We start from the raw sequence: 16221 nt of genomic DNA, 5'->3' as shown, positions 1-16221 counted from the left end.
ATCAATGGATAAAGAATGTTAGGTTAGGGTATATAGAACGCTTCCAAGGTTTACCAATTATGAGTTGTGCTGATATAAACAAGGGTATGCGTGTTTCACTGAATCAACTGAATACAACTTTAACTTTTTCAGGAAAATGCATAGAAGAAATATAGCTGGGTTAAATAGAATTTCTATTTTGAGTTTTTTTGAGAAACCTTCATACTGATTTCCATAGTGGTTGTAGTAGTTTACATTCCCACCAACAGTGGTGGTCCTTTTTCCCCCACAGCCTCACCGGCATAGAAATTGAATTTCTAAAAGAATCCATGAACACATTAACCTTAATTTTTAAGTATATGAATATAATGAGAAAAATGAAAACTCTCAACAGTGGGATGCCCAAACTAATACATAAGGAAATGTTGAAATTATGAAATCATCATTTGACACTATTATAGTAATAATTGACTTTAGACAAGAATTATCAGAAGTTAAAATCATTGGGTGAAGCTTGGCTGGGGAACAGAATCTGAAAATAGTTTTGAATTTCTATTCATTATAAAGATGTAACTAAGGCACTTTTACAGTGGACAAATCTGGCAGACACCATCCTAACCAGATGATCAGTGTCACCAGTGATGGTGTAAAATGATGTGATGTGAGGACACATTTCTGTCATATGATATCCCTGTAAAAAGGCATATGCTGACTCTATCACAAAGAAATAATCAAAAATGCAAATGGAGAATTCTACTAAAAACATTCTCTTTAAAAAAAAGTCAGTCTAGAAAGACGAAGGCTAAGGAGTGGTTCTAGGATTAAGGGATTAGTGAGATGATGCTAAAGGCAACATATGATCCTAAAAAAATGTTACGAGGGAAATTTTCAGGACAGTTGTGAAAATTTGAATATGGATATGAATATGGTAAGTTTATGTTAAGTTTGAATATGTTAAGTTTCTCGGATTTTATAATTGTACTATATTATGAAAAAAGGGCCCTTGTTAAGAAGTAATGATATAATAATAATAATGATATAATAAATTTGTATATATGCAACTTATTCTCAAATGGTTTAACAAAGATAAGTATGACAAAACTTTAATTGATGTATCTAGGTAAAGTGTATGTGGTAGTTAATTGTACAGTTCTTGTAACTTCTCTGTAGTTCTAATTCTTAATGAAAATTAATATTTTTGCAATATGTATATTTTTTTTTAGTGCAACATTGAGTGGCTCTTGGGCTCTTCGCTACTCACTGTGATTCTGACCTTTACTGTCCCCAAATGCTTTATTTTACTGGGTGTTTATAAAAGTGAGGAGAAAAATCAGGAGAAGGCTGAGACTGATCAGACATCTGGACTGATGGGAGTGGAATATGAGGGATCCTCTAACTAAACCAACAGCCCACATAATATCTCAGTTCAAAAATTGTTCCCATGTACATTTGCCACTTAGATAAATGTTTTCATTGTTTTGGAGGGGAGGAATCAATGAAAAGGCACTTACTTATTCAAGAATCAGCAAATGCGTATAGTCCCACTAGAATCAATAGCCTCTTTCTTTGCAGTACACCTTCTGAGCAGAGATTGATTGGTTTTTATCTGATTGTCTTAATCAGATAGGCAGGCCAGCCACCTCCTGCACCTGGGAATAAGAACTGATTGGAAGCCAAAAAGAAGAGAGAGGACTGGTACCAGCAGAGGTTCGGAAAGCCAGAGTTCTGCATGAGTGTGCTGAGGGAGTCGACAGGGTAGAGAAAGGGAGGAACGAGGTGGAGAGAGACGGGGCCTGATGAAAAGCCAGCCTTGGCATGTGGAAATGCAGCACCGGTAGCACTGAAAACTACCAGTAGCTTGTAAATGTCACCTTGAGCTACTTACTGTATGTAGACTGATTCAGAATATTGCAACTTTGAGTCTCCTGGTTCCGTTGTGTTTCCTCATTCTAAGAGTCTACTCCTCCTCCTATTTCAATTCTTTATATCCCTTACATCTCTTTCCTTCTAATTAAATAATAGCTATATGCATTTGAGCATTTACTAATGTTATACTATTTCTGCTTTCCTCCCTCCCTCTTTCTCTTCTTTCCTCCTTCTCTACGCCTTCTCTCTCTCTCTCTCTCTCTCTCTCTCTCTCTCTCTCTCTGTTTCTCTCTCTCTCCCATGCACTCAGGAAAATAAATCATTAAAGACAAGAGGAAGAAGAAAAAGAAAAGAGAACTTCCTGAGTCCCCATCTTTCTATCTCTGGTTTTAGTGTCAGTGAGGGAGAACACTCTAATTACCACATTTTTTGATCTTTACTTGATATTTAGATACATAGATACAAAAATAGATACATATTTACTTGAGCTTTAAAATGCAAGATTTTCAGCTGATCCTGGGAGTCCATTTGTCACTGAGTTGAACAGAAAAATATTAACACTTCAAAAGGCAAAAGAAGATAGATGAAAAATTAAGAAAGATAGTGAATTAATTCTATAACATACTTTGAGTAAAATGAATTTATAAACAAAAGTGTGGAATGGGGAGAGGAGTTAGGGTAACAAAAGAGTGATATGAAATTTGAGGAAAGAAGATGTTGTGGCTCAAAACAGCACACGCATGTTTTGCTGAAGCAGACAGCCTGTGAACTTGAAAAGCAAGGTATTTACCGTTTGTTTCCTTAATTGTGAATGCCTGCATTTTTACTTGTGCTTTTTTCTTTTATTTCAAGAGCAAAGGAAAGTCAACACACTGAGAGGATTAATTCTGGCTTTAAGATTTTGTTGAAATAAAAAGGGTGAGATCTTTATTAGTTGAATTTGCTTAGGAAAACTAGGTTATAAAGATTTGTCTTATTAAAGACAGACAGCATATGAGAAAATCCAGCACCAATCCTGTACCAATGCCAGGAGCTTCTTACTAGTGTAAGATACAGATATTTGTGAAATAGGCATCAACCTGTCAGTTTAATGAACATGTGGGTGCCACTATATGTAAGGTCACTATTGTGGAAATACACTAGAAGATTGAAATTCTTTGAAGAAATCTTTCTTCTCTGCTTTAATTTTATTTTTAAACAGATTTATTGAAGTCTAATTGATTTTATATTAAAAACAGTACATTTTTAATGTATACATACAGTTTACTAAGTTGAACACCAGCGGGCACCCATAAAACCATCCTTGCAATCAAAAGTTTCCATCTTTTCCTATGTGCATTATGACCACTTAACAGATCTACTCTCAAAATTTTCAGTATATAATAAAATAGTTAGCTATAAAGGCTACATTGTTCAGCAGATCTCTGGAACAGATAAAGTATTGTTAACTATAGGTACTGTGTTGTTCAGCCGATCTCTAGAGCTTATTAATTTTGCGTCACTGAAACTTTATTCCTGTTGAACAACTCCCCACCCCACTGAGAGCCTCAGGCAACCACCATTCTATTGTTCCAATGAGTTTGACTATTTTAGGTGCCTCATATAGGTAGGATCATGCACTGTTTGTCTGCAACTAGCTTATTTCAGCTAGCATAATGCCTCCCAGGTTCATCTATACTGTTGCATATCGCTGGATTTCCTTTCTTCAAGAAGAATAGTATTATATGTGTGTGTATATATACAGTGTGATAGAACCACAGTGAACATTTAAAAATTTACTACAGTTAAAACACACTGACATAATTCCCCTTCCAAGTCTTTCCTTCACTTTGAACACACTTAGCTTATTGTTGCCACTTTCTGAAGCAGTGTCTGAAGTCCTCTTATGTGAGTGACTTTGCTTGTGGCTGCTTCTGTATTCTGAATCGATCCAAAATATTTAGCTAGGAGCTGGGGGTTTAGCTCAGCGGCATAAGCACCTGCCTTGCAAGCAGGCGGTCGTGAGTTCCGTCCCCAGTACAGATAAAAATGAAAAAGACAAAAAAAAAAATGTTTAGCTTGTGTGGTTATTTTGACTTTGGGGAAGAACCAGGAATCCCACAGTGCCAAATCTGGTGACTGTGTATACTATAATGTTTTTCTGAGCTTGCCTTTCTACTGAATGACACTTGACCGCTGCATTCACTGTATTTCTGATCATACCTCATAATAAAAGCACTTAAGGAAGAAGACTTCCAGAGCTGCTGCTGAAAGTGGCAAGAATGAATGTGTGTGAGGCAAGAGGGAATATTCTGTGGGGGACTAATAGCAATGTGTTTTTTATTGTAATTCTTTTTTGTCTTTTTGAGACACAGTCTCACTATGCAGTTCAAGCTGGCCTTGAGCTCACTTTGAAGCCTTGGCTGGTCTTGAACTTGCTACCATTCTCCTGCCTCAGCCTCCTCAGTGCTGGGATTTTAGGTGTGATATTGTAGGAATTTTTTTAAAAGTTTAAACATTCACTATATATTTCGATCATACAGCATATGTGCCATGTTTTCTTTCTCATTTATCTCCTGTTAGATCTTTAAGTTGTTTGCATACGTTGGCTGTTATGAATAATGCTGAATTTGGGAGTACAGCTATCTCTCCGAGATACACATTTCAATTCTATTAGATAAATACCCAGAAGTGGGATAGATGAATCCTTGGTTTACATTCCCACAACTCATATATAAGGGTTCCAATTTCTCCACATGCTTGCCACCATTCATTTATTTTTTAAATAATAGCCATCCTCAGAGGTATGAGGTGATAACTCATGGTTTTGATTTGTATTTCCCTGTTGATTAGGAATGTTGAGCACTTTTTTGTATGTCTTGGGCCTGTTCATATATTCTCTTTAGAGATGTCTATTCAATTCCCTCATCCATTTTTAATTTTTTTTTTTTTGCAGTTGAGTAGGTGTTTCTTATATATTTGGGGTATTAATCTCTTACCACATATATGGATTGCAAAATTTTTCTCCCATTAAGTTGCCTTTTTACCGATTATTTTCTTTACATTTGGAAGGTTTTTAGTTTAATGTCATTCTACCTCTAATTTTGCTCTTGTTTTCTGTGCTGTTGGTGTCATATCCAAGAAATCATTGCTAAGACCAATGTCAAGAAGATTGTCACCTTTGATTTCCTCTAGCAGTTTGATAATTTCAGGTCTTCCAGTAAGTCTTTAGTTGATTTTCGCACATAGCATGAGGGTGCGATTTCATTCTTTCACGTGTAGATTCTCAGTTTTACCAACAGTATTTGTTGAAGACTATCGTGTACCCTTGGCACTTTAGGTAAAGATCAACTGAATGTGTATGTGAGAGGTTATTTCTAGGTTTCCTGTTCTCTTCCATTGCACATTCCTGAGCAAACAATGATTCAAAAAAGAAGTCAAAAGGAAAATTAGAAATTATCATGAGACAAATGAAAATGAAACACAATATATTAAAATTTATGGAATGCAGAAAAACCATTCTAAGGGGCAGTATTTAACTCTTTTGAAGGATGGTAACCATGCCTTAAGTTTTAATTTTTTAAAGATTGGTTTTACTTGTGATGCCTCTTCTCTAAATGAAGAGTGTTGATTCTGTGTAACCCCTGAAAATAACTTCAAAATTTTGTATCTCCTCCTAGATGACAACCTTTCTTAGGATGTTACATTTGAAATGTATCTTAGAGAGGGTCATGAGTCACCTCTATATGTGACATATAAATCTCTAGGCATTTGACAGACAGTTTGTCCTTGATTTACTGCTTCGTGCAAAACCCAGTCTACTATGAGACACTTGGCATCTGTTGAAAGCATTTCTTTGTCCCGGCTTCTTTATAACTTCTGCCCATAAATTTTAGTTCTTTTCTCTGGAACAAGACATTATAAACAAAAGAACAAATAAAGTTTTTATCGTCTTTCTTCAGTTGTCCAGGCAAAACACTTCCAACTTCACTGTCTATATTTGCAATTTTCTATCCTTCTTGTGTGTCTTGGAATTCGTGTATCAGTCTCTCTTTTAAAATATTGTTCTCAAAAGAGGACGTGATGGTTCAGAGGTAGTCTAAGCAGTTTAGAATACTGGCCATCCAGTGTTCCTTTGATCCTGACACTATACTCACACTAATTCAGTCAAGGATTGTGCTAGTTTTCTTACCAACCATTGCCCACAGTACAGACTAACACTAGTCAAGCTGCCTCGGTCTTTTGAAATAAAAAGTATTATTTATTTTAAAGGGTATAAAACAAATCAAAATAGAATAATACTTGATTTCAAAAACAAGACAGAAGGAAATCCTATATCGCATATTGTTATCCTCTAACTAGATACCAAGACTGCTTGTTTAGGCCTGCAACATCATTCAAACAATACAATCATTAAGGTGTTTTTTTACTTTAGTTGCTAGCCTGTGTTCTTCCGAGTGAGCCAGTTGCTTACCATCAGGTGAGGGAGTGCTCTTCTTGTCTCCCAGTCTGCATGCTGGAAGGGTGCAGGTTGGCTTCTTTTTTTTTTTTGGTCTTTTTCATTTTTTATCGGTACCAGGGATCGAACTCACGACTGCCTGCTTGCAAGGCAGGTGTTTTTATGCCGCTGAGCTAAATCCCCAGCCCCGCAGGTTGGCTTCTTAGTTCTCTTCACAATGTACAGGGTTGCCAATGGCCCATGGGAGGGCATGGTTTCACAAGCATTAGGTCATTCACAGGTATTTTTTAGGTAATCAAGGTTTTTTTTTTTTTTTTTTAATCAGTACCGGGGATCGAACTCATGACTGCCTGCTTGCAAGGCAGGCGCTTATGCCGCTGAGCTAAATCCCCAGACCCGGTAATCAAGTTTTTACAAATATGAATGAAAATTGTGATAGTTAAAATATCATTTTGTTGATTTTGCTCAATGTTTCAGATAATAAAACCACTTAGATTCTTTTGTCTGTAATCTATCATGTTACTTGTTTTTTAGCTTCATGAACTATCTTCATATTTTGCTACCATGATTTCTATATCTATTGCAGCCGTTAGTTTTGTATGAGCACTTCTAGTACATGTGTATGGCTCCTGGTAGGTTCACAATTATGGATTCGTAACTGGTCACTAGGGCAGAACCTGGCTCTGACCTGCCACTAGACTCCTTCACCTTTACCTTCTACAGTTTAGTGGTCCACAATCATTTGACTTGGTTTTTCATCAAGCCATGAGTTTTAAGAGGACTCTGTGTCTGTGCAGCTGGAATAAGACTTTAAAAAGACTTGACCTTCTAATAGCAGCTGTTTTCAGTGTGTAAGCTGCTCAACTCTGTTACTTTTTCCATGGCACATCCATTTCTATCATCGGAATATTTTACTAATCTTTCCAAAGCCGTTAGGTTATGAACTTCCATCAAGATAAGGACCATATCTTAGCACTTTTGAAATTCCTAAACATTTAAAACAGAATTCAACAAATGCTGTTTAATTTGATACTTAATACATTCATTTGCTGCATACCATGGTAGATGCTGGGAATATCAGAGCAAATAAGACACAATCTCTGTCCTTGAGAAATTGTGGTTTAGAGTGGGGGCTCTAACATCCAAATTCTTAAGTGTGAATGTGGTCTTTACTGACTTTGAGGAAGCGGCTTAACCTCTCCCTCTGCTTGATTTTCTCATTTCTTGAATAGTGGTTAACAACAGAACCCACCTTGGAGGATTATTGTGAAGAAGGTGGATGTATAAGTAAATGTAATAGCGTAAGCACTAAGAGGTTTGCATAGAGAGCTCAAAGGCGAAGCACTTAGCTCAATTTAAGGGTTCACAGGGAGACTTCCATATGATAAAAGCTAAGCAGATGTGTAAAAGCAGGTGAAAAGAAACTGGATGAACATTTGAAGAAGAAACAGAAGGAGGGATGTTCCCAAAGGAAGGAGGTATGATACAGGACTCAGGTAACCAGCATCAGTGAGCATCATTTTAGACTTAGTGATGAGAATGTCCATAGATCAGACTGAAACGTACCTGAGACAAGGTCATGGAGGGCTCTCTGTTTCCCTTCTGGCTATTTTGCTGCTCCAAAACCCCTCTGTATAGAAATTCCAAAGCTGCAGTTAGGAGGCTGCTGAAGTGATAAATTCTAACTATGGCATTGGTATGATGTGCAGCATGGGAGAGAGAGATGTTAAACATTGCTCTTAGAGTGTTGATAGGAGTGAACAATTATGGAGAGTTTACCACTTGGGATTTACTCTGCTGGGCATTGAACATACAAAAGAGAATGAAATATAGTCCCAGCCTTTAAAGAGTATATCAACTATTTCATTTAGACATTTACTTCTCATTTCTCTAATATCACAAAAGAGTTAAATAACTCAGAGAAATCAATATATATTTTGTTTGTATACTAGAGAAAATTAGTTATGGTAGGAGTCAAATTTCCAGATTGCCATTTATAATATCTAGACATAAATTCTGAGCTCAGGTCAACATCTAGAGTAAATATCAAGATACTGATAGTTTAAATCAAGGATGGTCAAGGGTATAGACATGGGAGTATCAAGAGTGCAGGAGAAATCAGAATCCTACAGGATATGTTCATGTCCAGAGTGAGCAAATAAAAAGAACTTTCTCCTCCCACCAAAGAGGAGAGGCAAAAAAAAAAAAAAAAAAAGGAAAGTGGACAAGAACCTTGAAGGTGAGAGAGTTTAGAGGAGGAAGATTTAGGAAGGAAGGAGTACGTTCCACCACTGGAAAATGTTAGTTAAGATAAAGTTTAAAGGAGTTCATTGGATTCAGTCACAAGGGAGTGGTTGATGATTTTTGTAAGAGAGATCAGAGTACCAGGAGGGGAAGTGGTGAAGGAAAGTGGGCACATGGGCACATGGGCACAGCCCCTGCTTTAAGGAACTTGTCTGTGAAGAAATGAAGATGGAAGGTGATGCAGAGTCTGGTAAGAACTGCGGTGTTTCTCTTTTCTCTTTAATCTAGTAGAGTGTGGAATGTTGTTAGAATGAACCAAAGTGAGAGAGGTTGAAATAAAGGTAATTAGAGATCATGTAAAGATGGCAAGGAAATCCACAGCAAAAGGGATTCTTTAGGAGGTGAGGCACCTTCATTCTGATGTGGGTGGGGAAAGGAAGCAAGGATAGTATTCCTGCAGGTAAGTGGCTAATCCGCAGCTTAGAAGGTTTACCTTGGATATCTATTACTTCTGTGAAATACAGAGTGGGTTATCTGCAAAGAGTGAGAGTGGGACGAATAAGAGAGTTTACATGTCTTGTGAATGTTTGAAAAATATGCCAAGAAAAAAATGACAAATTAACGAGCACCCAGAGAGAACTTCCTGGGCCACAGTAAGGTCTGAGAAAGTCCAGCTGAGGTAAGAAAACCAAGAATTGTGGAGACAACAATTCGTATGGTCATGGGAGTGTGGGGGATAATATTTGATAGCCTAGATGTAAAGTTAATATAATGCTGGGGTTCGATAGGTGAATCCTGCAGAATGCCAAAGGAGCAGGAAGTTGACAGCTGAGCTAGAGCATTACTGGAAACCTGTGCCATGCTGTCTGGGTAGAGAAAGAAGCAAAGATCAGGCCTTTCCCCCTTTTTTTACAGGGACACCGTGACGGAGCCAAGGGCCTGGAACGTCAATTAGATGAGGGCAGGGAAACATGGGTCTTGAAAATGGATCCTGTTCTGTGCGGCACCTTGAGGTAGACATTGTTCTAGGTGCTGATGAGATCCAGGAAGCAGCCTGGAGAATGGTGATAAAAGCCAAGAGGGCGTTGCTCTGTCTCAACGGCCTTTTCTCCTCTTTTTTGCTAGAACCTACGCAATGCCTGGAACAAAATAAATTTCAATATATATTTATAAAAATAGAGTAAAAATGCTTTCCTTTTTGCCTCCTAGTGTATGACTTCAATTTTCCTCTTCCCTTATATTTCCTCCTACTTATATAAAAGTATAAGTATATACTTATGTAAAGTATAAGTATAAATGTATGTACTGATACACTTTTTAAAAAAATCAGTACCAGGGATCAAACTCATGACCGCATACTTCCAAGGTAGGCCCCTATGCACTGAGCTAAATCCCCAGCACCTTGATATACATTTTTTCTCTTGATATACTTATACTTATTCCTCTTTTATACTGATGCTCTAAAAGAAACATACTGTCAGCTAATAGATTGCATAATAGGGAGTTCTGGTCTGATCTGAATGGCAGAGGTTAAGAAGTCTTCCTCAGGAAATGACATTTAAAGTGAAACTGAAGACTGTAGAAATTTTCTTTTTTTGGTTTGCTTTTGTTTTTGTTTTTAGTGCCAGAGATTGAACCCATGGTCTTGTGAGTCCTAAGCATGTACTGTGTGACTGAACTACATTTCAACCCCTCTGAGTATCTTGAAGTGAGAAAAAAACTGAAATACTGCAGCAGGCTAGTTACGAGGGAAGAAGATGGATGGGACTGAAGGTTAGGACTGTGTTAGAGAAGGTCTCAGGAATGATAAATCATGACGTGCTTGTGACCCAGAAGACTTGAAATAGGAAAAAGGGGTTTACAGTTACTAGCTTGTATGTGTTCACAGGAATTCTACTGTTTTTACAGGGGTTGAGTCTGCACAGTGAATCATACACCGCTTATGTTTGCTTAAAACATTTCCTCTAGCACCCTTCTACATCCTTTCTGCAAAGCCTTATTCCTTTGGAGTAAACAAAGTAAATTTCAAAAACCACTATTAAAGTGGACTTTATTACTGAGTGAGGAAGTTTTCAGTTTCCTTCTTTCCTGCCATTCTGATTTTTTCCATTAGCTTCATGATTGATGTCTTAGTTTATGCAAGCTGCTTTAAATATTAGGTTAGGTTGGTTAATTTATGAATAATAGAAACTTATGTCTCACAGTTTTAGGGACTGTATAAGTCCCTAAAGATCAAGGTGATAACAGAGTTGGTAGCTGCTGGAAGCTCACTCTCTGTTTTATAGATGTCGTATCTTGCTGGAAGGGGTAGAAAAGGGGAGAAGTCTCTCTGCAGCCTTTTTATAAAGGCACTAATCCCATTCATGAAGCTTCGTGCACGGGACCTCATCACCTCTTGAAAGCCTATCTCTTAATAACGTCACTTTGTGGTTTAGATTTCGACATACACAGTTTTTGGGGCTGGGGGGTACATGATTCAGATCATAGCAGCTGGGTTAATTAGGTGTTTGAATAGGTAACAGGTAAGCTTTAATTAATGGAATTCAAGGAATGCAAAGAACAGAGCAGGGCACCGTTGGTGGATGATGAGAATGGGAGACTCAGATAAGTTACCGTTAACTTGTTGCTCAATTTTGTCTAATATAATCTTATGTGAAACTTCAGATTTTTCCAGGATAGGTAATTAGTTGCCTACTTCAACATCAATCTTAGAGGAACTGTTCTGAAATGGTGTGTGTGTGTGTGTGTGTGTGTGCATGTATGTATTACGTATGTGTGTGAATGGCTAAGTATGTGTGTACATCTGCATTTTGGGGCAGGAAGCTTCTGTGAAAACTGACACTAGAGGCTCAGACCACTGGTGTAAGTGTTCACAAGGGTAACAATGGGGCATGACAGAAGCCAGAGTGTAGAAAACTTGTAGGGATTGGCTGACAGTGGCTGCTTCTCTTGGGGATGGAGCGAGTCTAAAGGAAGGCTCTATCCTGAAGAGTAGCTTAGTGGCATAATATGCAGCCCGAGTAATGAACTGCAGTAGCTTGGGGCTCAACGCTCTCCACATTAGTGTTGTCTCTCCCCATTGCTCAGTGTCACTCATTAGATGTGGACAGACATTGGGATCTGGCCTTGATCTTGTCCCATTGCAAATGCCTGGAGAGAATAGCTGATCCAATAAAAAAAAAATTATGCGCTTAGAGGTCAAAGTAACGAGAGGTCTCAGAATCACAACTACTTCCAAAGAAAACAACAACCTGGATTATAGATGTCACCATTAGTTTAGATCAGGTGGTTGACAGATATAACTAATACAAAATAAGTATGAAAAATGATTAATGTTTATTGAATAGTATTGTTTTACTGGCTAAAAGGTTTATTTTGAAGGGGTAGCATATAAAAATAATATGGTATTTATTTAGAATTAGAAAAGTAAACTTTGGGAAATAAAAACTCAGAAACAGACCTATATATATATATGGGACTTTAATATATGATAGAAGTGGCATGGCAGATCAATGCTGAAAAGAAGGACTTTTCAATAAATAGACTTGTAAAAACTGCCTATATATATGGGAAAAAATGAAATTGACCCCACTTCATTCTATATGTAAAAAGGAACTCCAGATAAATTAAATCTGGTAGGAAATGGTTAATACATGACAGGAATTTAACAGACGAGAAAACTCATTTGACTAATAAAATATGATGAGAAAGTCAGTGTCATTATTAACCAAGGAAAGAAAACTAAAATCATATCATTGTATACTCATTTAATTGGCAAAAATTAAGAAATACGACAATATCAAATATTGGAGAGAATGTGAATTAGAACCTTATAAAATGCTTTTGAAAGTATAAATGGATAGAACCACTTTGGAAAGTTTGTCATTATGTAATGTTGACATTCTTGTATCTTATAACTGGGGAAATTCTACTTATAGGTATAAACCCAAGAAAACCCGTGTAATAAGAAACATGAACAAGAACGGTCCTAGCAGAATTGTTAGTAAAGGTAAGTATATGATTCCTTTTTATAAGAGTTAAAGACAAATGAAATTAAGTAATATAATTTTTAGGAATAACAAATATGCAGTAAAGCTATAATTTCAAAATCAATAATAAATGTGAGAATAAAGGAAGAGAAGATAGAAAATAGATTAAGGACAGCTCATAGGTTGTGAACAAATGTTTACCAATGTTTTAATTCTTATCCTGGGCAATTTTTTCATACATATTTAATGATAAGCAAATACATAAATAAGTACATGAGTATGTATAAGTAAAAGAGGCCATGCTTGTACCTATGGATGAGAATGTGTCACAAGTAAGACCCAGTTCTATGCATTTGAACAGAAAAACATCAACTCTCTTTATCACGTTTATATTTCCTATTATATTATCATTAGTTCACACAATAATTCTGTTCTTGCTTACTACTATAATCCCCCTTTTACAGATGACTAATAGCTCAGGAAGTTTGTATGACTTGTTCAAGTAGAATGCAGAGTTTGAGGTCTCATCTGCCAACTATAGGGCCTTCCCTTTAACATCAACCTTAGCTCGCAGTCATTAAGACCATTTTATGGGGCTGGGGATTTAGCTCAGCGGCATAAGCGCCTGCCTTGCAAGCAGGCAGTCGTGAGTTCGATCGCCGGTACCGATAAAAACGAAAAAGACAAAAAAAAAAAAAAAGACCATTTTACTCACTAAAATATCTGCCCACAGCAGTTGTTCTGTGAGGATAACAATCTCTAGATACCAAATTTGCCTAACATTGAAATATTTTTGCCTTACAAAGTATGCTGTAGCAAGGTGAGAAATTTGCCTGTGTGTCATAAGGGAGAAGCTGTGTTAAAATGAAATCATCTATTATATCACTGAGTAACAAGAACTTGAATGTAGGAGAGCTCAAATAAGAAATGTCCTACGCTGCTGGATGAGGTGATTCATTCCCTGAGTCTGCACAGTGTTCCTCTTTCATGTGCCCACACAACAACGTAGAGATATAGAATGTTCCCAGTGTTTTTAGAAGTTGTGAATTCGTTAGACACCTATTTATTCTGCTTTGTGACCTTCCCAAGGACCCTTGATTCTAGTTTATTCTTTCTTAAAGAGAAGCTCATGCCCCCTCTGCTGGTCAGCCTCAGTTTGTTATAAATGTCTTTCTAAACAGGCATTCATCATCCATCCCTGTGAGGAATAATAATTTTATGCGTATTTCTAGTGCCCTGAGGGGTTTTTTTTTAGAAGACAGTTGGCAGTAGGAAAGAATGTATTTTTTTTTAAGAAGACAAAATGTCACCAGGAACCTGGTTTGTGGGCAGATGCTACCTAAGAGAATTTGTACTAAAATTTGGGGGGAGTAATATTGGAGGTGTGGAGACCAGCTTTAGAAGCAACTTCTGCAGCCCTTGCTTTATAGCAAGAAAAAAAAATCTGTTCATTTTCTTCAGCTCATCGCCCAATTGAATGTATTAGATACTCTCACAGTCTTATTGGATGTGTATCTTTTTTTTCTCTCCTGAAGGTTGTGTTCTATTTTCCTTCCTGTGTTTATATGTCAAATCTGCTCATAAGAGTAAAATAAGGACCTCTCAGGACAGAAATTATATTTAAGTTTCTGTTTGGTTCAGCCCCCAACTCTCAATGCATACTACATGGTGAATAATAGTTTTGCTACTTAGCCACCTCTCTGAAATTGCCATGTGAAAACAGAAACTATCCCCAGCCAGTGACCTAAGAAAATCCAAATCAAAAAGGTGAAAGAAAACTCTGACCAGTGCACCAGAAGACTAGATACAGCAATTGTTACTATTGTGCCCATAATCACAATTTGACTGTAAGTGCTTCAGGATATGTTGATTCCAAAATGTTGAAATTATGCTGACACTCCTCAAACTTTTCAATGAAATTGAAAGGGAAGCAATCCTTCCTAAGTCATTACTGGAAGCAAATATTACTCTAGTACCAAAACCTGAGAAAGACCCAACTGAAAAACAGAAATACAGGCCAATCTGTCTAATGAACACAGATGCAAAAATCCTCAATAAAATATTAGCAAATAGGATGCAGCAAATCATCAAGAAGATTATACACCATGACCAAATGGGATTCATCCCAGGCATGCAGGGATGGTTCAACATATGTAAATCAATAAACATAATCCACCATATCAATAAAACCAAAAGTAAGAATCACATAATCATTTCTATAGATGCAGAAAAAGCTTTTGATAAGGTCCAACATTCATTTATGATAAGAACCTTACAGAAAATTGGAATAGATGGTCTTTACCTCAATATAATAAAGGCTATCTATGACAAACTAACAGCCAGTATCATACTAAATGGCCAAAAACTGAAGGCCTTTACCTTAAAATCAGGCACAAGGCAAGGATGTCCCTTATCACCGTTCCTATTTAATATAGTACTGGAAATACTAGCCAGAGCAATTAGACAAGAGAGAGAAATAAAAGGGGTAAAGATAGGAAAAGAAGAAGTTAAGTCATCATATGTGGATGACATGATACTCTATATAGAAGACCCCCAAAACTCCATCGAAAGACTCCTAGATGTAATAAATAAATTTAGCAATATAGGTGGATACAAAATCAGTACTCAAAAATCAATAGCATTTTTATACACTAACAACAAAATCACAGAGAGAGAAGAGAAGCCACACCCTTCACACTAGCAACCAGAAAAATGAAATATTTAGGAATTATTCTCACGAAAGAAGTAGAAGATCTATATAGGGAAAACTATAATACACTGAAAAAAGAAATTTGAAGAGGATCTCAGAAAATGGAAAGACATCCCTTGTTCATGGATAGGAAGCATAAAAATTGTGAACATGGCCATTCTCCCAAAACTATTATACAAATTCAATGCAATCCCAATAAAAATACCATCATATACCTCATAGATCTCAAGAAATCACTCCTAAAATTATCTGGAGCCAGAAGAGACCTAGAAGAGCAAAGACAATTCTAAGCAGCAAAGGCAAGGTAGGAGGCATCACAATCCCTGACTTGAAGTTATACTACAAAGCAACAGTAGTAAAATCAACATGGTACTGGAATCAAAACAGAGCTGAAGATCAATGGAGTAGATTAGAAGATACAATCACAACTACAAACACACTTAACCACCTTATCTTTGATAAAGGGGCCAAACATGTTCACTGGAAGAATGACAGTCTCTTTAATAAATGATGTTGGAAAAACTGGCTCTCCATATGCCAAAAACTAAAACTAGACCCATGCCTATCACCATGTACTAAGTTAAAATCTAAATGGATCAAAGATCTGAATATTAAAACAGAAACACTAAATCTGTTGGAAGAAAATTGGGTAAAAAACTTGAAGACATAGGGATAGGTAGCGAATTCATGAACAGGAATCAAACCACACGGGAAATACTTCCCAGAATCAACAACTGGGATCACATCTTAGTAAAAAGTTTCTGCACGTCAAAAGAAATCTGTAGCATAGTGAAAAGAAAACCTACAAACTGGGAAACAGTCTTAGTGAACTGTCCCTCAGACAAAGGACTTCTGTTTAAAACATATAAGGATGAACACAACTGTTTTCAGTCTCACTGTTTGAATGTTCACTTTGTATGCTTTGATCCTGTGACCTGAATCACCATTTTTAAGATGATAGTGTGTAATCTATTAACTGGTGATATCTTACTGGT

The 16221-nt window shown here is 36.9% G+C and overlaps 1 protein-coding gene across 2 annotated transcripts in view; it reads left to right on the top strand.

Moving 5' to 3' along the window:
- Btg4 (BTG anti-proliferation factor 4) overlaps positions 1–16221 on the top strand; it is a 163860-nt gene that overhangs the window by 1390 nt on the left and 146249 nt on the right. For both annotated transcript variants that reach the window (XM_023566234.2, XM_063255737.1), the window contains exon 2: positions 12466–12536. The gene's annotated coding sequence lies outside the window, so the exon portion shown is untranslated. The remainder of the gene's footprint in view (positions 1–12465; positions 12537–16221) is intronic.

This window comes from Cavia porcellus, unplaced genomic scaffold, assembly GCF_034190915.1.
Source record: "Cavia porcellus strain 051 isolate PalLab524CR breed Dunkin Hartley unplaced genomic scaffold, mCavPor4.1 scaffold_9, whole genome shotgun sequence".
Taxonomy (NCBI): Eukaryota; Metazoa; Chordata; class Mammalia; order Rodentia; family Caviidae; genus Cavia; species Cavia porcellus.
Note: the sequence above shows the minus strand (reverse complement) of the source record. Positions and strands in the feature narration are given on the sequence as shown.